At 44.0% G+C, this 26,858-nt stretch overlaps 2 long non-coding RNA genes across 12 annotated transcripts in view; one reads left to right on the forward strand and one right to left on the reverse strand.

The window, feature by feature from the left end:
* LOC310761289 overlaps positions 1–26,858 on the forward strand; it is a 374,003-nt gene that overhangs the window by 258,419 nt on the left and 88,726 nt on the right. The gene's annotated exons all lie outside the window — the stretch shown is intronic.
* The window catches only part of LOC310761282, a 364,443-nt gene that overhangs the window by 114,381 nt on the left and 223,204 nt on the right, over positions 1–26,858 (reverse strand). The window contains exon 3 of one of the 11 annotated variants that reach the window (XR_014547317.1): positions 13,877–13,978. The exons of the other annotated variants lie outside the window; for them this stretch is intronic. This is a non-coding gene — a long non-coding RNA (uncharacterized lncRNA). The remainder of the gene's footprint in view (positions 1–13,876; positions 13,979–26,858) is intronic. 11 annotated transcript variants of the gene reach the window in all.

The raw sequence follows: 26,858 nt of genomic DNA on the forward strand, positions 1-26,858 counted from the left end.
TATTACTAGGGCTGGTCTTGGAGGTTCCGGAGTGGGCACTTTTACTGCTCCTTGGCCTGTCTGCAGTGCCCTGACAGAGGCAGACAGGCGTTGGCTTTTACTGGCTCCTGGACTTCCTCCTCCTTTCCCCCAACAGCCCCCGCCATCCCTTGCCATTCCTTTCTTTGCGGGCAGACTCTGGCAAAGTGACCTGGCTGCTGGCAGAGGTAACATTTCTTGGCGCTCTTTCCCTCCTTCTTCCTCCCTTCACTGGGATTTGAAACTGCGCGCGCGCGCGCTGTTCCAACTTCCATCGGCTCTCCGGGCGGGAAACTTGGCTCTGGAATCTCTGGAATGCGGAAATCCCTCCAACGCTCTCCTTTCCCCTCCCTCTTCTCCAAGGCTCTTGCCTCCTGGCGCGCTCCAATGGTCAGCGCTGATTTGGTCAGCTGGTCCATAGACTCCGCCCTGGGCGCCCGGGAAAGTTCGTCTTTCACCGCCGAAGAAAGCCCCTCTTCAAATAGCATTTGAATGGGTTCCGCCGATAGGTCCCACCCCAATCTATGTATCAACATTGTAAACTCAGTCCAGTACTCACGAACCGATCGGCTCCCCTGTTTGCAAGCCATCAATTGTCTGCGTACCAGTCCCTGTTCAATCTCGCTGGAAAACATCAAATCCATGGCGCGAAAAAACTTCCTCGCGTCCTTCAGCATGTCACTATTCCCTGCCATCAGGGGCCTGACCCAGTCTCTCGCCCCTCCTTCGAGATGGCCAATCACAAACGCCACTCGCGACGCCTCATCGGGAAAGTCATTAAACTGCAGTTCAAGAGCATACTGCATCTCTGTCCTAAAGGCTTGGTAGTTCCTGGGGTCCCCCCCAAACTTCTGCACCATTCCTGGCATCTTTCTTGCTAGTGTAGCGCCTTTTGCCTTTTCTGCATCCTGCGCCCTCCTTTCTTCTAGCCTCGCCGTTTGCATTGCTAGCTGGAGTTCCAACATTCTGTACCTTTCTTCCAGAGTTGGACCTCCTCCAGCTCCTCCTGCTCCTCCGGCTCCGGCTGGGTCACTCATGATGCTTCTCTGCACAAGCTGCTTTCAGGGACTGTCCGATTGCTGTGATGGGATGATGAGCTGCTTGTGCGTAAAATCCTGATCCCTCAGAGTTTGGCTAAGTTCCCAAACCTCTGTCTGTGATGGCGCTCCTTAAGCGTGGCTCCATCAATCGCTCGTTGAATCGGACAGTGGGCGTTTACGGAACTTCTTCCAGCATAAAAGCTCCTTAACGGAAACACGTCTTCTGGACTCTCGCCGTGACAGTTTCCGCCGAGGAGTGGGTGTTCCTACGGGAGGTCCTAAAACCCCCCCACTGTTCTCGCTAGAAGTATCTCTGAGCTCTCCCTCCGACTCACTTTCCCTTGGAACTCCACTTCTCCCCCTGCTGGTCCCCTCCTCCGCTGAGTGGTCTCTCTCACCCTCCATGAGCCCTTTCACCTCCTTCGTCTCAGATGACAGTTCCCTGACACTAGCCAAGCACTATCCATAGAACAACACAAGGTCCCTGCAGAAATCAGAAGACAGGAAAATGAGCCCCTGGATTTCTCTTTTTGACGGTCTAGCTATCATGTTGGGGGGGGGGGGACTAGCATGGACATCTGTTCCCCTACCTTTAAGAGCTGTGTGACTAGGAAGCGTTTGGCAGGTGAATCTCCTGCCTGTTCATGAGATGGTGGAGCTGTTTCTCAGCCTCAAATGTGAACAGAACAAGGAAAATAAAAGGACCTGCTCAAAACTTTTGGTACTGTAATCCAAAATAGCATCATAATAACATCATTTCAAGTTGTAAATATGTCATTACCGATTTTAATTATCTGATTACATTCATTTACACCAACTTTGTAATTAGATGTAATTTCATACTTATCAAGGTTTTTTTAAATATATATATATAGATGTGTACACACACACACGGTAATTCTCTGATCTGTTCAGTGGAGAACTTTGGGCTATTAAAAGCCTGCAAGAGTCAAATTAATTGTTGACTGAACATTTTCAGTCTGATCCACTGTGAGAAATTGGCTTTTCCCTCCCTTTGTCTGCTTCTTTGAATGAATCTGATTTACTAGAGTTGAAAAAGTGTTTCTCTTATGATCTCACATTATAAGAATATCCCTTGAGGAATGAGAAGGTTGTAGAATATTAAGTGGCGTACTCCTGTCCTATTGATATAAATGAGATTCACACAACCAGATATTAACCTCACATCCATACCATACCGTTAAATCACATTTAAATCACCAGCCAGGATGGGCAGGGGTCAAGAGCACAAGACGTTGGGTCCTCTCCATATCATCAGGCTGCATTAAATGAAATGGATCCCATAAAAGGTAGGAAGACACGGCATTGGACATGTTCTGAGATTGGGGGTGGGGCAGACCCACCATAATTTCTACAGTCAATAAAAGAACTGAAATTTGAGCAAACTCATAAATTCATGAAGCAAACAAAGTTAGTTAATTAAAACTAAGCCAAGCACTGTTGAATTCAGTATCCGATTGCAAGCCCACACAGCTTCACGTAGCTAGCTGGGGATAAGCTAACCGTTAGCATGACAAAAGGTATTGAAAGGCCATCTAAGAGAAATCCCTAGGCCTGGGCAGAAAGAGGTTGCCAAGGTGATGGGGTGTCCAGACAGGTGAGGTGACTGGAAAAGAATGTCTTTAGCAAGGTGTGCTGGGAAGTGGGAAGGGTGGACAAATTATTAAAGCTACGACAGTCTCCGCCTTGATTCTCAAAGGAACACAGACCCTGGGTGAGCACCTGAAACCCCCTGGAATCTTGCTACCACTCAGTAGAAAGTGGGCGCTTGGTGCCCAACTTTTGTAACAGACATCTCAGCTTGGGCTGCAGCAGGTGTGACAACTCAAGCACTATGCATCTGCATGACTTTATTCTCAAAGTGCCATACAAATGGCTCATAACGTGCTCCTGAGTGCTCCAGAGAGAGACCCATTCACTAGTCAAGTTCCCTCCTAGTCTGATTCATTGAAGAATCAGATAGCTCAGTTAGTAGAGCATGAGACTCTTAATTTCAGGGTCATGGGTACATTGGGCAAAAGATTCCTGCAATGCAGGGGGCTGGATTTGATTATCCCCATGTCCCTTCCACCTCTTCAGTACTATGATTTTATTATTGCCCACAGCTTCTCAGTAAACCAAGGAGTAGCAAAGACTATGCAGCACTGGATAAGACCCTGAGGAGAAGCAACTGGGTTGATAGCTCTACTCATCTTGCCACCCAACAGCAAGCTTTGATTGGATCACCAGCTCTATCCACCAGAAAAACCCTCAATATATTCAGGAATCTGCTAGATTCCATTATTCTCCATTATTCCTTCCTTGAGGTAGAATCCCCTCCACCACATGCCTGAATTCTGCCTCTTGATCATGGCCTTTCCTAGGTCTTCACAGCCATTGTTTCCCCTCTCTACTGCTGTTTCACCATAACTTTCTCCCAATTTCTCCTCCCCCAAGTAATCCAAGCCAATTAGAGATTGCATTATGAACATGACAGTGTCATGAGACTAGGTAAAACATTTCAATCTCTACCCCGCATAGTCGAAGTAGCTTGTCACTTAAAAGAATGGAAGATAATAATAATTAAGGTAAAAGTAAAGGGACCCCTGACCATTAGGTCCAGTCACAGACGACTCGGGGGTTGCGGCACTCATCTTGCTTTATTGGCCGAGGGAGCCGGCATACAGCTTCTGGGTCATGTGGCCAGCATGACTAAGGCACTTCTGGCGAACCAGAGCAGCGCACGGAAACGCCGTTTACCTTCCCACTGGAGCGGTACCGATGTATCTACTTGCACTTTGTGCTTTCAAACTGCTAGGTTGGCAGGAGCAGGGACCAAGTCACGGGAGCTCACCCCATCACAGGGATTCGAACCGCTGACCTTCTGATCGGCAAGTCCTAGGCTCTGTGGTTTAACCCACAGCACCACCCGCATCATGTGACTACAGATCCATAAATGATATCACCATGCAATGCAGCCACTTGGGGGGAAAGGAAGTCAATTAAGACTGAAAGCAATGCTGCCTGCAATGCAAAATTTTCACACTTTTGATTCCTTTTTGGCATGCCCCCCCCCTCACCAAAAGAAAGAACTGACTGTGTGGGAGCATGCTTTTTGCTACCACCTAAAAATGTTGCAAAACGTTGTGCTCACTCCTAATTATTTAAAGTAGTGGGGGGGACTGCATTCATGTTTTCCTCTGATGTTAAAATATATATTTTAATGAGCTTTTGAATGCACCTTTTCTTTCTTTTGATGAAGCATTACACTTTGCTTTCTTTGCTCTTCTCAGCCAATGGCAGCATTAACATCAGAGTAGACAGAACAAGTCCAAGATTTACACTCAGTGATATTTCTGAAGCGGAGCAGGTGCAGCTGTTGGGAAAAGGGGGGGGAGGAACACCATATTTTTTTAAAGGAGTCAGATGGCATTGTGTAGCAAACAGAAGGCAAAGGACTGGATTCAAAGCACAAAATCAGGTTCTTTTATTGACGCAGAATACATTAATTTGTGATGCAAGGTTTGAAATGACTGGTTATAGAAATGTATCCATCTGATTGTGGTTTAATTTTCCGTGGGCTGCGGTATCTATAGCAGGCAAACCATAAGAGCATCATGTGCAGGTTTCGTCCTTTTGGAATCATCACCTGCACAGTTTCACACGTGCAAGAGACAGAGAAAGGACAGCCGTCGCACAGCCGTACAATGGCCTCTCTAGCTCCGTATCCTATTACCAACACAGACCAGATATGCAAGCTTCTGGGAGATTTTACAGCAGCCGTACTAATATACTTCGCCATTTCACCTAATCATTTGCTTCTGCGTAGCATTAAGAGCTCCTAGAAAACTGGGTAGAATGCCTTGCACCGAAAAGCATTTGACACCATTTAAATTATTGAAATGAGCTAAATAAACATTCTAAGCTACCTCGAATACCACAAAGGCCTCTTACCTTTCCACTGAGAGCAACCCCGTGAAAATGCCAGGGTTAAATTGGGCGGGTGAGTACAGTAAAGGTTCTGATAATTCATTTCTAAAAAATCAAAGTATTGCTAGAATGGTGATATCACAAGAATGCTGAATGTTAGTTCATTTAAGTGCAGTTCTTTTGCATTTCATCAAAAGTGTAGCAGATTTTAGAACGGCTGCCAGAATTTTAGATTCGGAACCATTTGCTTCAGGTTCTGCTTTTTAACAAACTGCTGGTGGTATCTTGAGTACCTGCATCAACCTGCTTGAGTTCAGTTTCATGGGCCCTACTTGCTGATCATGAACTCCATGAGATTGGTGAGCAGCAGGGACAGGGTCTTCTCTGTGGTGTCCCCAAATCTGTAGAACTCCCTTCCAAGGGATGTATGGTTGTCCTCATCAGTTTGGGTCTTCAAAAATGCTCTGAAGATATATCCGTTTCAAATGGCTTTTAACTGAGATTATCTTATTGATTATGCTGCTGTCTTACTGGCCTATAGATTCCCAATATGCTGGTTTGAAGTGTGTTTTTAAATGCTTTATGAACTGTGGCCATTGTTGGGTGTGGGGAGGAGGATATTTCTAATTTGTGGTTTTAAATTGTATTTTATTGTTGACATTACAATTTCTTTGGTTTGTATTTATTGCGGGCAAAACAAAAAAAGAGAGGAAAAAGACTTCCAGGTGCTAGAAATATACTTTTAAATAGTACCTTTCTCGTACATATAGGTTCCTCCCTCTTTCTGTCTCCTGGCCCTCTCAGTGGTGCTATCCCAGTTCGGTGGCTGTTGTTTTTCCTCATATTTGTGGTCGGCCAGCTTGGGAGGATTCTGGGTTGTATTCCACCAACTTTTACTGAGAGCAGAGCCATTGAAATTAATGACCATGACTAACTTAGGTCCCTCAATTTCAATGGAACTACTCTGAGTAAATGGTAGAGGCCTACAACCCAGAGTCCTGAAATGCAACTTTATTTAAAACAAATGGAGTCGATCCTGAGATTTAAGCTCCGGACGGAACTATGTAGTTCATTTCACCTAATCGCAGTTTTCATGTACTATGAAAGTTGAAGGTGGGGGGAACTGCAAATATTTCATGCTGTGAGAAGCTGAGAGAAGTTGCCAATTGTAGGAAATCTTCTTTGCATTGCTTTTAGCTTCCTGCTAGCTGCTAAACCCCATAAACCTTGGCAGGTGCAACCATTTTCCTGCCAGCTTTCCCTCTTCTGAATTAAGGAGAAGTACCTCATAGCAGTCAGTGTTCCAGCTTCGGAACAAATTGCTATAGGTTCGACAAGGTGGCATGTAGGTACAATTCTACCTGTCAATCCCATGAGCCAGTTGGCAGCCACTGTCTGTTGGGAAAAGAGATTATTGCCTCCATAGGGAAGGCCTCCAAGCCTAACATTCAATGAGAGGGTTCTCATTGCTAACTAAAATTGATAAACTGGCAGAGAGCCTTCTAATTCTATAAGTCATTCCAGAAATGTTCGAAGATTTAAATATTGGCAGGCTTGAAAAGATGAAAAATGGTGGGCTCATTCAGCATGCATTACTGTTGCACGGTACCTTTTTTAAAAAAACAACAACCCTACTTTAAAAACATTTGCTCTACTTTTAGAAAGCTATGCAATGTTTTAATATACCTTCAAATATATTTCAGGAAAAGTTAAAATAGAAATATATGCGGTATATATAGGGCTTTTTCCAAGCAGTGTACATGAAGAACAGGGCACAACCGTAGGTCACATTTAATGGGTGACAGTGGAAATGAATGTTTGGAAATATCTCAGATACCTTCAGATTCCCAGCTACATCATTCATGGCTTGAATGAAAAACTTGAAATTAAAATTTGGAATGCGAACTTTTAAAATTAGCGTGCTTGAGTTTTATGGGCTTTTCTTCCTTGTGTTCTCTTTGGCTGGTATAAAAATGAAATCTGAAACGTTCAGCTGTAAAATACTACATACGATTGCATGTGAGCCATCAATCAGCACTAATTACTAATCCTCATAGCATGCCAATTATCATTCATTTCAGCACTAATGCCCCTTGTAGCCATTCTAGTCGTGTGCGGTTCCCTTGCCCTGTGTTTACTGGACATAGTATGCTGCTTTAGTTGTGCCACAGAAAGAAGTCATAGATAGCTCAGTTGGTACAGCATGAGATGGTTAATCTCAGGATCGGGGGTTCAAGCCCATGCTGGACAAAAGATTCCTGAATTGAAGGGCTTGGACTAGTTGATCCTGATGGTCCCAACCAACTCTATGATTCTATTATTCTACATGTGTGCCTCCTAAAGAGATCATCATCAATGTTGGCTTTTAGCAGTGTTGATCGCCAGTTCAGAAGAGAGCCAGAAGGAAAGGAACTGATTGCCAGAAACTGCAAAGGCTAGAAATGGAAACCTTCAGATTTGGCCCAATACATTTTTTAAAAACAAATTTTATATGATGCTTGATCGTCAAAACAAAAAACATATCTAAGTAGAATTGCTGCCTGAGGCAAAGAACAAAATGGTGCCTGCTCCCATTCCAGGTACAAAACCCAACCAGGTGGGCAGCTGAATATTTGACACTGACAACAGGGCTGGGGACTCCACTCCAACTGGGGTCAGCAGTCTAGCTTAGAGGGGGCTTAAAAGAGGTCATATGACACACAAAGCTCCGTCCCCTCCCCACCCCTCAGCGTCTGCCCTCCTGCCACACATCATGAGCTATGATTGTCAGAACTGCAACTAGGAACGTTATCTGCCAGTGATATGGTTCCTAGTTTTTTATTGTGACCTACACACACACACACAGAGAAAGAGAGAGAGAGCGTGTGATTGGGACCTCCTGGACAGAAAGTGCTATAAAAGGCATCCTTACTGGACTAGCACCTTCGTCAATGTCTTCTTGGCTCTGGCCTGTTCCTTGGCTCTCACCCCTGGCTTTGACTCCTGGGCTGAATTCCTAGTTTCCAGCTCCTGACTCAAATCTGACAGCAGCCTACATTTCAGCCTTGACAGAGGCTTTTGTTATGGGGAACATGCACAATCAAAACCATCATGGATTACTGCACACCCTGGGTGAAGGATGCAGAGGCTTTTGTAAGCCAGCACAGCAAGATGTTCTGTGGAAGAAAACCAGCTTCCATGAGTCAGTATTTATGGTAATGCTGGGCCAAAGTAAACAGCCCAGCTATTTTGGTGAGTTTGAGAGGGAGAAGGGTTTTTTTTTTTTAAAAGTGCTCCCTTCCCATCAAAGACTGACTTTAATCTTTTGGGGTGGGTGAATTCTAAGAATTTTTGTGGTGGGAACATGTTTGTCTCCAGCTCTACCCACCACCAGCATGCAGGCCCCAACTATTAGCCTCAAAGCAATGCAGAGGGACATGGGTAGCGCTGTGGTGTAAAGCACTGAGCCTTGGGCTTACCGATCAAAAGGTTGGTGGTTCGAATCCCTGCGACAGGGTGAGCTCCCGTTGCTCGGTCCCAGCTCCTGCCAACCTAGCAATTTGAAAGCACGCCAAAAAGTGCAAGTAGATAAATAGGTACCGCTCCGGCGGGAAGGTAAATGGTGTTTCCATGCAGTGTTCTGGTTTCGCCAGAAGCGGCTTAGTCATGCTGGCCACATGACCCAGAAAAACTGTCTGCGGACAAACGTCGTCTCCCTTGGCCTGTAAAGCAGGATGAGTGCCGCAGCCCCAGAGTCATTCGCGACTGGACTTAACTGTCGGGGGTCCTTTACCTTTACCTTATTAATACAGTCCTTTGGCAGGTGGGAAGACCACCCCCGGTCTGTTAGCTTTGTTGTCTTGTCTGACTTGGAATTTTAGGGTGCAGTTGCACCTTGTAAGGTATTCATGGTTTGTTTTATACTGCCCACTGCTTTTATGAGGGGTTTGTGGTTTGTGCACTGCTGTGGGAAAAAACCATTTATGTGATTTTTATTTATTTATTTCTGTAAGGAATAAAGGCCCACATAAACAGGCTATCAAGATACCAGGGGTCTCCAATACTCTCTTCTCCAAAGAAAACTGACATTATGAGTACTGTGCTGAATGTCCCAGCACAGGGGAAAGGAAGACCATTAAAACAGTGATTGCAGTATGTCTAGTGATACGTTGGAGCAACACACACACACACCCAAAGAAACCAGTTTGCCCCCAGGGCGTAAGCCTGGGCAGTGTTTATGGAGGTTGTCGGCTGCCCAGATGATAGGATCACCCTCTCAGCCTCACTGAAGTAGTCCAAAGGAAAGCAGAGCAATACGTTTGGCACCCGCTTGGCTGCAGGAGTTGCCAGAAGGAGGCGTACAAGGCGCCATCCAACCATCTTAGGGACTTCACTCTGGATTTGTATAGGATTTACTCCTTAGCCTTTTCTTCCCCATAAGCTATCCCACAAGGAAAGTAGAGGTTAATGATTAAAGTTTTCCTCCCCCTAGATGGGCTACCTTCCAGTTTGACAAGCCCCATTTGCCCCTCACTTCCCTCTACAACACATGCAGAAACCGACTTCTTACCTTAACTATTGGCCCTTGTCTGCTCAATCTGCCAGAGCCTGTCTTCACATGCAGAGGAAGTCCCTAATTCACCAAAGGTTTGAGAGCCATTGGCTACCCTTCACCTGGTTTAGCTGGCGAGTCGAAGCCATTCCTGGGGTGTGGCCACTGTCACATACTGACAGCTTCTAGAAGCCACAGGTGAGAGCTGAGTGCAGGGTGTGTGGACAAACAACCCCAGAAGCAGCACAATGTATCCCCCACAGAGGTATTACCCCTCCCCTAACAACCCATACACAGGGACACAGGTGGTGCTGTGGGTTAAACCACAGAGCCTAGGGCTTGCCGATCAGAAGGTCGGCAGTTCGAATCCCCCGTGACGGGGTGAGCTCCTGTTGCTCGGTCCCTGCTCCTGCCAACCTAGCAGTTCAAAAGCACGTCAAGGTGCAAGTAGATAAATAGGTACCACTCCAACGGGAAAGAAAATGGCATTTCTATGCACTGCTCTAGTTCTCCAGAAGCGGCTTAGTCATGCTGGCCACATGACCCAGAAGCTCCCTTGGCCAGTAAAGTGAGATGAGCGCCGCAACCCCAGAGTCGGCCACGACTGGACTTAATGGTCCCTTTACCTTTACCTTAACACCCCATATACCTTATATCCTAAAGACACCACAGTCTCCACTGTCCCTCATTCCAAACGAAACACAAAGCCTGGGTAAGCACTTGGGACACCTGGAATGTTGCACCGCTCAGAGAGAGGGGTGGCATACAACACTACATTTCATAATGTCAGGGGCTTTTTTATTAAAAAACAACCCTGTACCGAGACTTCATAATCAGAATTTCTCCTTCATGTGCTCTGATCAAGTGTGTGTGTGTGTGTGTGTGTGTGTGTGTGTGTGTGTGTGTTTATAATAAACCCAAACTCAGTGGTAATACTTTTGTCAACTGTTAATGTTTTGGAGCAATGCTGTTGAAATTCTGTTACTAAAGGAGGCATGGAATACCAACACTTAGATACCTGGGGCACTCTGCAAAAATTAAGACTTAAAAAAAAAAATCCTGCTTTTCAAAATGAAAGAAAATTACAAGCCTTTTGTCCTAATGACAGGGGAAGGGTTTTGCAAGCTCCTCGGCGTTCCCACCCCCCCTAGTCCCAAATTTTTGCATAGCTGTGTTCCTGAATGCAGCACCATTATTTTTAATGATATGTCAGGAATGGCTAAAAGAATTCTACGGAGCAGATCAAAAGACACAGTCTCTGAATTCCACTACATTTTCAGGTGGGGTTTAAGGGGTTAAACAACAACCAGTTTCGATAAAGCTCATTTGTACAGTCTGCTAATTTTGTTTTATTTTTATTTCGATGAAAGATAGAAATAGATTGCATCTTACAATAAAGGTTCAAACCACTCCCTTTTATTTGCCTTATAAATATATAGGGTGAAAACTCTAGTACAATATTTTTTTTTCCAAATGCCACTAACTACAGATTCTTAATAGCTACATTCAGTATATTCAAAATACTTTACACTTTTTTCCTGTTTCCTCCCCCCCTCCTCTCTCTCTCTCACACACATACACACACACAAATCTTGTCCAATTATTTCTATTTTCCTGAAGTACGTAAGGTCAAATTGTTCTTTTCCTCCTTCCTTTTAGCGGGCTTTTGTGTCTGCCTGTCTGATCTGTGGCCTTTTGTAGCACTCTCGGACCATGACCCTGACAGTCATTATTTCGTCTTTTATCTTCATCTTCTTCTTTTTTTATTAGACTAGTCAGGCTTGATATTAGGCTTCCCAAAGATACTATCCATTACACTGTCAGCAAAGCAGGCTGCCTTAGTGGAGGCCAAGTGTCAACAGAAGGTGAGACAGAAAATCAGCCACAATCTAAAAGCTAATTACCCTGCCTAGAAGTTAATTAAATACTTGTTAGGAGCAGCAGGGTAGATCCTAATTAAACTTGTCTAATAACAGTACGCTGACATACCCTGACACTGGGAATTCCTACAGGGTTTAAATAATTGTACAAAGGGCAATAATACCTGTCACATCATGGTGTGCAGGCAAACCCTGAAGATGCACATTTTTTGCAGTATTTTCTGTACTAATTTGCCACATATTGTGCACTTCACATGTGTTTAATTTACACACATTTCAATTTCGATACCCTGGATTCCTCCCCCCTCGCCCAAATTACTTTGGCTTCCCCCTTCTCCCCACTTTGCCTGAAGAGAACACAGAAAGGAACAAATTCAAACTGAACCCACTGGCAGTAATACCAGGTAAAATTTGCTGTAACAAGTCATTATTAAATTGAATCTGTGGTTCTAGTTTTATCTCATGTAGGTAAGAGTGCAGAGCTTTCCTTTCCAAAAACAGTAAGAAGCAAGAAATATGAGTACTGGTTAGCTTGCCTCCAACTGAAATGAACAGGGAAACTTTTCTGCACAGGGAGAGCTGCATTTGCCCATTGGTTCTCCCAGAATAAAAACAAGGAAGTGAATTGTGGCACCTTAAATACTACCAAATCTATTACAGAATAAGCTTTCGCAGACAGTAATTTGGCAAAACAGTGTTTCACTGGACAACTTGCTAAGGGTAGATGGGCCCATTGCTGGTTAACATTGTCACAGTCTTACTCTGTGAATGCTCGGACTTCCCTACTTGAGAAGGGAAGATTTTTCATCAGAAACAGGATTTTTGATGTAGATTCTCAGGAAAATGTACTTGCCAGCCAATTCTAAGCATTTTTTCCCTTGGTTTAAGTTCATTCAAGAGATACTGATATTTTCAACAAGAGATTCCAGAGCTTAACTTTTGTTGCCCTTAGAAAAGCTTTCTTTCATTTCCAAACAATGTTCAGTGGTACCTTGGGTTACATACGCTTCAGGTTACAGACTCTGCTAACCCAGAAATAGTGCTTCAGGTTAAGAACTTTGCTTCAGGATGAGAGCAGAAATCATGCTCCGGTGGCACAGCGGCAGCGGGAGGCCCCATTAGCTAAAGTGGTGCTTCAGGTTAAGAACAGTTTCAGGTTAAGAACGGACCTCCGGAACGAATTAAGTACTTAACCCGAGGTACCACTGTATTCAGCTTATTTGGAGGGAAAGCATAAAGGGATTCCCCGTGCACAGCAGACATGTGATTCTGTGTCCCTGTGGTACCCAGGAGGCTTTGTCCCTTGTATAGAGATCTCAGATCTCATTTTTGGGAGACCTCTTGAGAGCAAGTGCTGGTTGGACCAGATATTTTTTTGTGATCTGTTGGCAGACCACAATAAAACTGTTTCAGACATGGTTGCCAACTTTACGGTAGCAGCTAAAAAAAACAACCCTAATCTCAATTTTCTAAAGATGTCTGCTGTGGACGGCAAGGAGGGCCATCGGCAGTAGTATTTTGATGCTATTGTTAATCTTGGTTTGTATTGATAATTATTAGTGTCATCTACTATTAGAGTTGTTATCAGTGCTATGTTTTGTCCCTGTTACCTTTGTATTTGTCCTAGCATATGTCTAGGTTTGCTACTGTTTTGTGTTTGCAGGTATTATAAATTTGCATTTCAGCATTTTGCAATGGCCGTTGTGCCACAGACAAATAAAACTGTCAATTACATTCATGCTAAAACGTATGCAAAATAAGCACAATGATAATTCACAACAGCAGTAACTGAAAATGATACAATTTTTCCCTAGGATTGCTATGTTAATTAATACCTGTAGCAAGGGGGAAAGGCATTATCTCAATTTAATCCAGAGGTGATAGAACTGAACTTTGATTAGTCTGTCCCCCCTTGTTTCTTTGTTTAAAAATAGGCACATTCAGGTCAGCAAGGGAGGCTGAGCTGTTCTCCTGCTAGTTTTTGAATATTGTGTTTCCTAATGTTAGATTTGTGTCTAGATTTGTATTCTGGTATCATTATTATTTTGCATAGAGCCTGGCCTGTTTGTCTTATAGAGAATGCAAAAGGGCATTGTTGACTGAAGATGACATAGTGTTGAAAGATGCTTTGGCTGACGTTATTAGCTAATAATTATGTTCCCAGAGTACAGACGGTCATAGAATTGGTATCTGGGTTGTTGCAGGGACTGGTCGCTACGTCCATGTCTCTGTTGTTGCTGCTGAGTATCAGTTTTAGATGCTCAGTTTTAGACACACAAGGACTAGCCTACCACATAGTTTAAATCACTAAATCAGGATACTAATCATACAGATAAATCACTCAGTGGAATGATGGCATATGTGGGGGGGGGGTTTAATATGATAATGAGAGCTAAAGCTATGTTTTAAATCAGGGATTAGGAACCTCAGGCCCAGAGGCTGAATGTGGCCCTCTAAATACCTTTATCTGGCCATACCTTCTCATCTCCAGGCTAGCCTTCTCACCAGCCCTGCTCCACACCCTCCTTCAGTGATTTTGCCTGGCTGGAATGTGTCTTTCAATTGTGCCTCTTACTCCCCTGGATTAAAGACAGAGAGGAGAACATGTGTAGGAAACGGCAGACTTCTGCATGGCTGAAATACAGCCTACCAAGCAAAAGTTAGTCTCACATGTTACTCCAACCATTTTTTCTCAGGCCACCTCCACCAATGTCACGTGGCCCCAAGACATTTGCCCACAAAACAATATGTCCAAAATCTTAGACTAATTAGATAGAATATATACATTTTGTGCGAGCGGCGAAACCCAGAGGTAACCCTTTCCGGTACTTCCGGGTCACCACGGGACGTAACCTGAAAGAACATAACATGAAGCAGACGTAACATGAGGTATGACTGTACATTTAAAGCAGTACCATACCATTTTATGGGCTCCCCCCCTGCCCAACAAATTCTGGGAACTGTAGTTTGTTAAGGAGACCGAGAGCTATTAGGAGACACACACACCACCTCCCAGCATTACCATTTGCAGACTTCCCTGGGAAGAGAGATTGATTGTTAACCCACTCTAGAAACTGTAGCTGTGTGAAGGAGGATGGGATCTCCTAACAATTCCCAGCACCCTTAACCAGCTACTGTTCCCAGGATTCTTGTGGGAAGCCACGACTATTTAAAGTGGTATTACGTTGCTTTAAATGTATACTGTAAGTGGGGTCTGAGGCAGTGCCAGTGCAGTTGCTAGCATGCTGGGTAAATGTGAGAAACATAGGTACAAATCTCCAGTAAGCTATGAAATGGCAGGTGGGAGATCATTCCACTGCGCATTTCTTCATTCCACACCATATGGGTGGAGAAACCCACAGCGTAATCATGTCAGGACATGGAGTAAATTGTACTAGACATTGAGGCAGGTCCTTGAGGAACCAGACCCAGTGCTGCCATATTCAGACCCAATTTCTTATAGCATGCAATTGCACTCACTAGGTAGTCTTGAGCAAGTCAGTATCTCACACAGCCTAATTTACCTCACGGCGCATTGGGGGGGGGGGCAGGCGGTTGTCATGTGAAAGCACTGGTCCGAGTAGGCTATAAAAGCAACAAACTCGCTTGACCTTTTTTAAAATAATAAGAATAATAATGGAAACTTCCATCATAATAGGAAGACCAAATGCAAGGTAAAATAGAACTCCGTTATCTTTTTCTCATTTCCAGCTTTTCTGTATGAGGATTATTTGTTTGTTTGTTTGTTTCCAAACTGAAAAACGCCACTGGCAATCGTTTAAAATAAATGTAGGTTTCCAGCAAACACAGCAATGCTTAAAAAAAAAATAGAGAGTTTCTCTACAACAGCAGTTTTTTAGAACTGACATTTGACCAGGTTCTGTTTTTCAACTGAGTTGTCACACTGCCTTGCATGCGGGTTAATCCCCCATTGTGCCCATCTAGGCCACTGAAAAGAATGATGTCAATAACAAATATGCAATTGCTGATAAAGCTCATCTCTACTAGAACACCCCTGAGAGGCATTGTTGAATGCTGACGGGCTTTTACCAAGGCAAAAATGCTGAATGTCAGCTTTAAGAAAGAACTGGGATTTGAGCTTGTTATTGGACTCCCCTCCCCCATCCTTCCCAGATTTAGACAGTTTTAGTTTTTGCCTTTCCTCCTTAATAACCTTGGTGCACTGACCTTTGTTTGCTTTTTAGCCTTTTTACCGGAAACATGATACTGTGTGTTGTTGGTTTGTATGCATGACAACCTGTGTCACTGATGAGAAGATTCATCAGCTATAATAAATACAAGTCTAGAGTATGGGTGGTAGACTTGGAAACAGTAAAACCCAAAGCACTATAGGCTTCTTTTACATCCTCTCCCTGAATGGCAAAGGATTAATGAAAAGATGTAAGCACTCTGATCTTTTCTGGCAGTACTATGGTAATAATCAATTAACCTTGGGAGATCAAATTGACAGGGCTTAAGTGTGAAGTTATTCAAAATGCCAGATTATCTGTGCAGATGGATGCACTTGTTGTAACCCTGAAGAGGAAACAGATATTTTGTCCTAAACCTAAGTTCTTCAAACAGTTTTATGGAGTGATCCTAAGCACACTGATTTGGAACAAAGCTCTACTGAAATCCATGCAAATATTTTCAGGTAATGGATTTAAGGATGGGAAATTCCAGAGAGGTTGCCTTGATGGTCTGTTTTAGCAAATATATATATATATGTCTTGTGGCACCTTAAAGGTAAAGGTAAAGGGACCCCTGACCATTAGGTCCAGTCGTGGCCGACTCTGGGGTTGCAGCGCTCATCTCGCTTTATTGGCCAAGGGAGAAGGCATACAGCTTCCGGGTCATGTAGCCAGCATGACTAAGCCACTTCTGGCGAACCAGAGCAGCGCACGGAAACGCCGTTTACCTTCCTGCCAAAGCGGTACCTATTTATCTACTTGCACTTTGACGTGCTTTCAAACTGCTAGGTGGGCAGGAGCAGGGACTGACCAATGGGAGCTCACCCCATCACGGGGATCTGATCAGCAAGTCCTAGGCTCTGTGGTTTAACCCACAGCGCACCTTAAAGAATAACAAATATCCATTGTGGATCCCACTTTGCTAGATGTGTGAATCGATGTCTTATGCTTGTGGTTTATATAGGCACAAGGTTGTGATCCTATACACTCTTACCTGGGAGTAGGTCAGTTGAGCTTACTTCTAAGTAGACATGCATAGAATTGCACTGCAAGTCTCTTAAATTAGGGAGCTATATGCATTTAGGTACTGAAACCCACCCACTTACAAGAGAGTGAGTTCCACAGCTGGAATTCTATCACAGAACAGGCCCTATTTTGGGTCACTGCTTTTCCTGCAGATCTGAATACACAAGCAGGGTGATCTTGCATGAGGCATTCCTTCAAGTATCCTGGATCCAAGTAATTTAGGGCTTAAACACTAAGGTCAACACCTTAAATTGGACTACTAAACATATACCGTAAGTAGCCAGTGCGACATCTTCAAAATCAGTATGGTATGACTCCTCCTCACTGCCTCTAGGGGTAGCATTTTGCATCTGCTGCAATTTCCAGAACAACTTAAAGTATCACAAACAGTAATCTTTTACAGAGATTACCAAAGCATGGATAACTATGGCTGGATTATCCTGACCCAGAAATGCCCAAAGTTGATGAACTACCTAGAGTTGTGTCATTGAAGTCACCTGGGCCTTCAGTGATCATGTAGCATCCCCAAGCTACATTCCTGATCCTTCAAAGGAAGTGTAACCCCATCTAGAACAGGCTGCTTCTCAAAATCCCAGACATAACAGCTCCCTGTGCCTCCTCCATCTTGTCAGGGTTCATCTTCAACCTATTGGCCCTCATCCAGCCCACCAGTGCCTCCAGCACCTGCACTGCTTTATCTGATCACAATCAATATAAGGAACAGAACTGAGTGTAAATGGCACATTACTCCAGATCCTTTAATGACCTCTCCCATCAGCTTCATATAGATGTAAAAGAGCACAGGAGATAAGGTGGAGATCCCACAGCACAACTGCCATGGGGCCGAGCAGAAGTTCCCCAAACCTACTTTATGGAAATGGCCCTGAGAAGACATCCTACTCTGCAGCATTGCATATAGGTTGAAGAGCATCCAGCAGACTACCAGGAGCACAGGAATGAGTAGAGACCTCTGGAGACAAGTCTTGCAAGCCCTTTCTGATCATGGAACACAACTAATCATGGAACGCTTATGCCCCAAGAGAGCGTCTGTTCCATAGGCAATCCATTTTTCCCCCATGTGCAGATTGTAGACTATACTGTTCTTTGCATACAAACATGGACTCTTTTTTAAAAGAATAAAAATCCTTTCCCAAATCCAGGTAGTTGGCCCTCCAGTCAGATGGTTTAACATCTCTACGTTTACTTGCAAGCTTCAGTAATTCCAATCACTGCCTTGAATCTCAATTAATTAAGGTAACATCTAGACTTGTTGTCGCTCTTCATTTAATTTGTTTTTTCCTTCAAAGTCCCATTACTAAGCCTCATGCACTTCTACACACACAAGTATGGAGGCACATTCCATCAGGAAGGTGTCTCGTGTAATCCCTATCGAAATCAATGGAAGCTGGGTGAAAATCCCATCCATTTCACTGGGTCTTGTGTGAAGAACCTCTCTTTGATTTGCGACCCAGTTCAGATTTTTCTCCTTCCCTTTATCGACCTCCCAAATCTGTCCGTCTGCTGACTGAAACAGCTGCCTAACATTGTTTCATGGTAGGCATGCCTTCGTGAAGCTGGCTTTCTATTGCAAGATTTTGGGGCAGAGTAGCTTGTACTTGTATTCTTGTGGTGAAAATTGTTCATCTACAAGGCAAACTAATCCACATGAATGGCTTGTCACATGATTAACATTACGCCACGTTAAGACATTACGCCATGTTAAGACATTTGCAGCACATTCGTGTCTACTCAGAACGAAGTGAGCCCTATTGAGTTCAATGGATCTTACTCCCATTGAAATGGGTATAGGATTGCAGGCTTTGTTGATTTCTTCTAATACAGGGATGGGAAAAGTTTGGCTCTCCAGATGTTGACAGATTACATCTCCCACCACAACTCCCAACTGTTCCCTGTGCTACTGGGACTGATGGAGCTGAAGTCCAGCAACATATAAAAAGCCACAGGTTTCCCCACCTCCCCCGTACTTTAATTTCACAGTCAGGTAGACTGTTCTTAACAATTTTTCATAGCTGTTTCATTTTGAGGATCACCTGATTAATCCACAAACCTGCGTCTTAGTCCTGTAAAACAGGCACAGTGGTGGCAAGATTCTAAAGCCTTGAATAAGGGATACAGTGAAGTAAATTCCCAGAGAATTATGAATGAAAGAAAAAGAATGCTTAAAACAATGGGCATATTAAGCAAGAAATATATATATATCACATTATTGTACCCAAAGAATAACCAAAAATCTGCATCTAGGGTGAATAATTATGCCCTTTATGCATTTGCTTGGGTCTATATAATTTATTTTGCTTCCAATATGAAGGGTTAGAAATGATTTGCAACTTGGGACTGTTTTATTCCAAGGATTAAATGGGGGTAATTTTACCCCATCAGTGACATGAAAGAGTGTAAAAATATTTTCTCAGTCTGGCTATAATAAACAAAGATAGTGTTTGTTCCCAGTGCAGTCCACACTAGGAATTCCGATCAGTGCCTGTACTGCTGATGCAAGGATAGTTATCCTGTGTGTGTGTGTGTGTGTGTGTGTGTGTGTGTGTGAGATACCAATAGAATTGGCTGTTTCTTCCTTCGTTGTACAAGAGATGGAGACCGAGTGTAGAATAAAACAAGAGGCCTGCAACAGTCTGCCAGTTCCCACATCCTCATTACTGTGAGATCCAATCACTACATTATGATGGCAATCATTTCTCTCTCTCGAGACCCTACCCTGCTCAGACGTCAAACTTTTAGCAATGGAATTCTTTCCCCTCTTTCAACCACCTTCCCCAAAGATCTGCACATTGTTCCTTTGTACGTGCGTGGCTATGTTTTATGAAACACCTCAATGTACAAAATTTGGAGCCTTTGCAGAGAGAACATTTTTTGTTGTTGTTGCTTTTTTTAAGAGGCCGATTTCCCCTTATTTTGAAGTTGAGGGGGGGGGAGAAGCATTATATTTTACCTTCACAATACTTTTGGAATGGCTGAATATAGTGCAGCCTCGTTGCCCATATGCCATTCAGCTTCTGTCTGTCTTTTTGTTTACACTGGGAACACAATGGAAACCATAGTCCTTCCAATGCATCATTTATAAGTGTATTCTACCTCTGAATGTACAGACAGAACCGGCTGTGTGAATGAGCTCTGTGAATATTGCCAAGACACTGTGCTTTGTTCAGCATTATTCTTCACAATAGATACCACACTTTGGAAGTAATTTTTAAAAGGGAATCAAAATAGTGGTACTTTTAGCCTTTGTTTCTTTTATACCACACTGCATTCTCTGTCTCTCATTCAGCTGCTTCTATTATACTGACAAATTAAATAAACCACTCCATAGCTAAAGAGGTTTGGGCAGGCTGGGCTTGTTACACTAGGCACTGGGGAAGTTGCACTAAACATTTATGCCGGGGTTTTTAAGCTCAGGGGGAAAATTTTTTGATCAACTAACATTAAAGCTGCTTTCTCTTTTTTCCCCTTTTTTCTTTTTTTTGGGGGAGGGTGCAAAATTAAAAGGAGTACTTCAAAAATGTTGAGTTGATCTTCAGAACCAAGAGGTCTGGCATCTGGAGTCTTGAAAAGCTATGTGTGCAGGTAATGAGCTTGAGTTTTGCTTTTGATCTCTTTTCTTTCCCCCCACCGTCCCTACTTCCCCATCTCCCCTTCCCAAGTGTTCAGCCTGCTAGAAATTCTCGTGTGTGTATTGGAGGGGGGGGGGTTCCTTCTTCTGGCAAGGAACATGGGATGCAAGACGCACCACCCTCCACTGCAAGCTGAAACGGATGAGCTGCTTCTTTAGGTACAGACAGGCTACTTTTTAAAAAAGTGCCGCAAAAGTTTCAGCCGGACCCAGAGCTTCTACCCCCACCCCGAAACAGCTCCTTCCATTTTTCCTCTGCTCCTCCATCCGCTGTGGGCACTTCTGTTTGCTGGGGTAACTTTTATTCGTTGACTGTAAGCAGAGGCAGGCGAGAGGATATTTCGGGGGCGCGCGAGGGGGGGGGCGCTCTTTTCCTCCCAATTTCTTTGCCTTTTCTCTTTCATTTTAAAGGGTTTGATTCTCGGAGCTGCTGAAGTCCGAGGTGGCAGAGCGTCGGAATTTCCCCTAGCATTTGGCCATTAGGCTGGGATTCAAACAGAACAGATTGTGGGGTTTGCGGGGGGGGGGGGACGGTTGGCAAGGAAAACCCGATCGCCTTCTCTCTGGGAAATGGCGTGTGTGTGTGTTTGCCAATAAGTTTGCAAAGGAACTTATTGGCTGTGTGTGTGTGTGTGTGGCAGAATATATACAACCAGAGAAATGTACCAGATTAGTAATCAGCCATTGGTGCGCGGTCACGCCTGCAAGTTGAACACCCCCCCCCCACCTTCCAAAGTCGTCGCGCCGGAAGAGAAGGGGAAGGAGAGGGGGGGGGTGTTGTTTATCACGGAATAACTGGGCACTGGGGGGGGGGGAACTCCCTCCAAACTCCTTTCCACCCGCTGCGTCACTGCCATTAAATTTCCAAGGGTGAGCCTCTCTATCCTCGGTGCCCTCGCCCCCCCCCCCCACTTTAAGCAAGCCGAAGAGGGTGAAGAGAAAAGGCTGGAGGAGGAGGAATTGTCGGGCTCACAGAAGCCTCCAGGTTTCTCCAGGCAACTGAACTCCGGGGGGGGGGGAGAGAGAGATGAAGATGGAGATATAGCTATATAAAATAAAATATAATGACAGTGTCCTAAGGAAGCTTTGAAGATGGCAGGCGACGAGTGAGACGAGCTTCATTGGAAATGCAAGGAGGGGCGAGCGGAGTGGGGGGGGGGACGCGCTGGTCCAGCAGAGATGCCCCCTCTGGCTTCTGAGTCAAGAGAGCACGGCAGGCAAAGGGGAATATTGAGCCAAAGCAGTTTGAAGAAAGCCATCAGGGCTCATCTTTTATTACTAAAGGAAGGGAGACCTTTTTTTGAGGGAAGGGGGGGGGGGAAGCAGCTCAGGTGATTTCTCTCTCTTCCTCTCCTGTATTGTCTACAAACATCTGGAATCTGCCCCAAGGGAAATGCAACTGCTTTGTAGTTCTTGTTATTATTATTATTAGTGGGGAGTAATAATTAATAAAGTAAATAATGCTCTGCTTTTTTTTAAAAAAAAAAAAAGCACTCTCCCTCTCTCCCTCTCCCTCTCCATAAAATGTCTCTTAGGTCCCCGGGGAGAAAAGAATGGGGCCGAGGGGCTCTGTGAGGGAAAAGCTGAAGGTCAGGGTTACCCACTGTGGCATGACTTTTAAGCTAAAGAGGGTTTTATGTCTCTTGTTGCCATGTCGAGTCTCATTTGGGCTGTATTATTCCAGAGGGGCTGGGCCTGCTCGTGACAGGAGAGGGGTTAAATGAGATTACAAGCTTTAGAGGTTGTCAGCAGCCACTGCTGCCTGGGGATGTTAAATCGTGATTTAATGGTCAGCTTTATCTCTATAGTATCAGAGGGAATCCGTTGTTTTCAGCAACTTAATTGGCACTGGGTTTTCAGGAGACTTCTGGTGGTGGCGGGTTGTTGTTGTTTTTCTCCCCGACTAGGTGGTGGAGCTCTGTTGTTTTTCTACACTGAATTATTTAAAGTGGCACAGTGCACAAACTGGGAGGTTTCAGGGTTTGGGCAGTGAGGGAGTCTGGAGTTGATTGGGGAAATAGATAAAGGTGGTTTATGCTTCATCTTACTTCTGCGAAGGGAGACCTGTCTACAAATGTAATGGGGGAGGGGGGAGAAATGCTCTTTCGTATTGCAGGGGGGCAGCAGTTGTCCCTTTCCAAATAAGCTACCATCTAGTTGCCTGTCCCTTTCCCCAACCTTTATTCCTTAAAAAGAATTTCTAAAGCTCCAAGTTTGGACTGACTCAGTTTGGGGCTTAAAAATAGACTCATATTTGAAGACTAACTGAACTGATTTTTAATGGGCTCTGGAGCAGACCAGATAGGCCTGGTTTGTTTTCTGAAATGGTGTCATGGATCAAACCTGCCTGGATACCATATCCTCTGGAAGATACGCTGCACATGTTCAGAGGCATTGTTTTCCTATATTTTATGACCCCGCATGCCCCGATGCTGTGCCTTTTGCACTGAGGTCAAGCCCCAAAGCTAAGCCTACTTTAAATTAAGCCATGGCAGAGAGAGATCCCATTGCTGCGACCCCATGTGTTGTAATATATTGATCTTTGTTATGCTATATAATAAAATTGTTTAAAGTCTATCTTCATCAGGTCATGACGTAGAACATTTAGGGGAGAGTTCACATGGTATTCTAATTGACTGATTTGCAAGTTTAGAAGATAGGTATACTCTTAGTCTAGTATCTTTGGATGCTGTTCTCACAGTCACAGATCCTACAGATATTAAAGGCCCTAACTACTCACTACGTTCAAATGAGTATAAAGCAGGGGTCGGCAAACTAAGGCCCGGGGGCCAGATCCGGCCCAATCGCCTTCTCAAACCGTCTCAGTGTGTTTTCACATGAGTAGAATGTGTCCTTTTATTTAAAATGCATCTCTGGGTTATTTGTGGGGCCTGCCTGGTGTTTTTACATGAGTAGAATGTGTGCTTTTATTTAAAATGCATCTCTGGGTTATTTGTGGGGCATAGGAATTCGTTCATTCCTCCCCCCCCCAAAAAAAATATACTATATATATATATATAGTCCGGCCCACCACATGGTCTGAGGGACGGTGGACCGGCCCCCCGCTGAAAAAGGTTGCTGACCCCTGGTATAAAGAAATGCCAATGTCTATGTTTAAAAAAAGGGGTAGGGAAGGAACAGCTGTCATAGGAGGGAGCAATTCTGAGTAAAGGAATAGCAGGGGGAAAGGGAAATGTAATGCTTTCCCACAAAAAAACTTACGAACTTCAAATTACCGCCCACCCCTCAATGCCTGTGCAAACACATGTCAGGATGCCCCTGCAAGGAGGGCAATTTTTAGCATGTTAAAATGGCCAGTAGGCAAAGAGTGAAGACCCACCCTCATTCTCATCTCACAAGGCTGCTGTTCTTTGCTCCATAGAATGTCACAAGCTCCACAGACTGTAACAAGGCTACTTCCCAGCATAGCTGACAGGGGAGAGAAGGGAAAGGGAGATTGAGGTGGGGGTCAGGAAAGTCCCAGGCCGCTGCAACCTTTATGAAAGATATATACATACATATTGAAAGGCACCCCCTCCCTCCTGCTCCCTCACTGTATTTTATGAATGAAAGGATGAGATGTATGGGATTGGTCTAAAGGAGTAATCTGACTCCCTTAAAATACAACCAAGCAGCTATGAATTAAAGGGGGGGAGGTTAAACAAAACAAAAAATGCACTTCCTATCAAGATTCACATGCAGTGTGCAGTCTGTGTTATGAAGAAGCTCAGTTGCAGCATTCTTCCTATGCTGAGGCTCAGAGGGAGGAGCAGAATTAATGGTTGTGTGTGTTTAATAGAGGGGGTGGAAACATAGAAAACCTGCACAGAGGGCAAAGAGAAAGAGAAAGAGAACGTGCTTTGTATGAAGCCAGTCATCGTATGCATTGTCTGTGTGGGAGTTAAGGGTCAGTCTGGAAAGTTCAGGATTAGTAAATTTAATATCCTGTCAAAATTCTTATGATAATGAATCCTGGCTGGCCTTCCTGGCTCAGTTGGCACAGCCGCTTTGATGCTGCGGCTCACGAGATAGTACTGCTAATTTATGAACAAGAAATTGCGCTGCATTGGCATGAGCTGAGCTGGTCAGATGAGAGGCTTGTTGATGGCCCTTTAATTTTGGTTTGAAGTTTGAGTGTGAGGTTGCTCGCTGAGCAAGGAAACACACAGGAGATATGAAGCATTTAATGTGATCTCCCAGGCACTGGAAGAGGCTGGTGAAGATATTTCTAGCTTTCTTTAAAATACTATGACTAAAATAATATAGGAAAATGAGCTTACATACACACACACACACACACACACACACACACACACACACACTACCCCTGCTAGTCTTCCCTTCATTACATAACATAGGGACATTGAGCAGCAGAGTCAGTCATCTGGGGCTGCATTTAGCCACATGATTATTCTAAAAGTGCAAAACTGAGTTATAATTACATAATTATGGCTATTTATTTACTTACATGTCCCACCCCACTCTTGCAAAAGTAATAACAATAATTAATTCCAGGGCAGCTAACATCACATTATTAGAATACACATAGGCTGATTGGTCACTTTTAATTTTTTCCAAAAAAATCCATAGCTAAATTATGTATCTTTCATAATATACAAACTCTCCAAACTGAAGTGGTGTCCTGACTTCCTTTCCTCTTTTCTGCATTCTACATACAGACTGGATCTAAGCCTGGAAGTTCTGATATTTGATAAAGAGAAACTACATAAGAGTGTCATTCTGCAGTGACACTGAACCATCATAAGAAGGGTTAACGAGAGAACCCAGCCCTACCATCGGGAGCAGTAAGGTGGCTGCCTTAGGCAGCAGATTTTGGGTGTCCTTCCAATAATTTTGAAGGAAAATGTCGCCAATCTTCATCAGCCAGCCATCTTTTTTTTAGAAAACGCACTGAGTGTTTATTCCTTTATTGTAAATGGAGCCTTAAACTGTCTGCTGAGAAGTAAGTCCCATTGTATTCAATGGCACTGACTCCCACGCAGGTAACTGGGTAAAGACTATGCAGTGTTACACTGCAATCCTAAGCATTTTTACTCAGAACTAAGTCCCACTGAGTTCAATAAGATCTACTCTCTGGTATGTTCCTGGTCATTCTCACAGTTTCCATGCTGCTGCTGATATCCCGCCTTTTCCCCAGACAGTGACTCAAGACAACTTACAGCTAAAATTTCATTCCATTCCATTTATCTGTTGAAGGTATACATGACCCCTTCCCTCACACATTTTGTTTCTTTACAACAATTCTTTGAGGTAGGTTAGACTGAGAGGTTGTAATTGGCTCAAGGTGGCCGGTGTATATGTGTATGTATCGTATATGTGTACGGCGAGACTGAACATGGGAGAAGCTTCATGATGTATATAATAGACTGTCCCTATTTTGGATAAACGTTGGAGAGTTGCTATAAAGAAGCAGGCAAGCAACACCATTATAGTGGAGTCAAAGGGGATGGGTTCAGACTGCAGACTAACCTGGGAGTAAGTTCAATTTAATTTGGCGGGATTTACTTCTGGAAATAAAAACCTGCATTAAACTAAGCTGTTAGCACACTCACTTTGGGGTGTAAGTTCCACTGAATTTACTGCAGCACTGGATTAAGGGCGGTGTGGGTGATTTCCCCCACAGGGCACCTAGCCAAAAGAATTAAAATAAAAAACCCACCTATATGTATACAGGTACCAACAGAGAAGATCCATAAAATAGCAGCTGTACCAAAAGGAATTATTGCAAAGATAAGAAATAATTAGGGAGCGGGATGCCAAATTTCGTCCTTGTTCAGGAAGCCTTATTAACCGAAATCTGCCCCCGTTCACTGGGACCTGTTTCAAAATAAGCATGTATAGGATTAGGCGGTTGGGGTGTGGGGACAAATTCACCTGCCTTGCAGCTCTGCATGTTGGTTCAGAGGTAAGTCCCACTCTGTTTAATAGGCCTTACTTACAGGTAAGTGTGCATGACTGCAACCTTAAAGCGATGTGCCATGCCGCGTGCAGCTGGGGAAGGTAAAATCCGCATCATAATCCTAATAACCCATATTGGCAATAATAGTCGCCGTCATCATTAACAAAGAGAAAGAGAAACAGCAAGCGATAGTATTTCTCAACCTTTATATTTCCAACATGGCTCTTCCCACCCACCCACCCCCGCCGCCATCCCACCCAATAAGTTTAAAATGTAAGCCAAGGGTGGGGGAGAGCAATCCTTGCTAACAAATAAGCTTGCAACACATTACAAATTGCTGTGGCTCTTGCTGTCCTGATTTGGTAGTTTCCAAAGCCACTGGTATAATGTAAAAAAATACTGTTCCTAACTGAGAAATAAAGCGACAAAATAAAAAAGGAAAGTTCCTGTGCACTTTGTTCAAGGTTCTGCACCTCTCTAAGCAGCTGTCACATCCGTACATTATGGTACATTGAATCTGAATGAGGCTCTCCACATCAAAACCTTGCATCCATTATGATATCATCTCCTGCTCTAAGCTGTAATGCTTATTAATTCTGCACCCATACTCTCCAAGCTTCAGCAAATGTATTCCATCAGCCTAGCATTTAATTTAATTAGTACAGCTGGGCTCTCAT

Source organism: Podarcis filfolensis (assembly GCF_964270895.1).
Source record: "Podarcis filfolensis genome assembly, chromosome: 4".
Taxonomy (NCBI): domain Eukaryota; kingdom Metazoa; phylum Chordata; class Lepidosauria; order Squamata; family Lacertidae; genus Podarcis; species Podarcis filfolensis.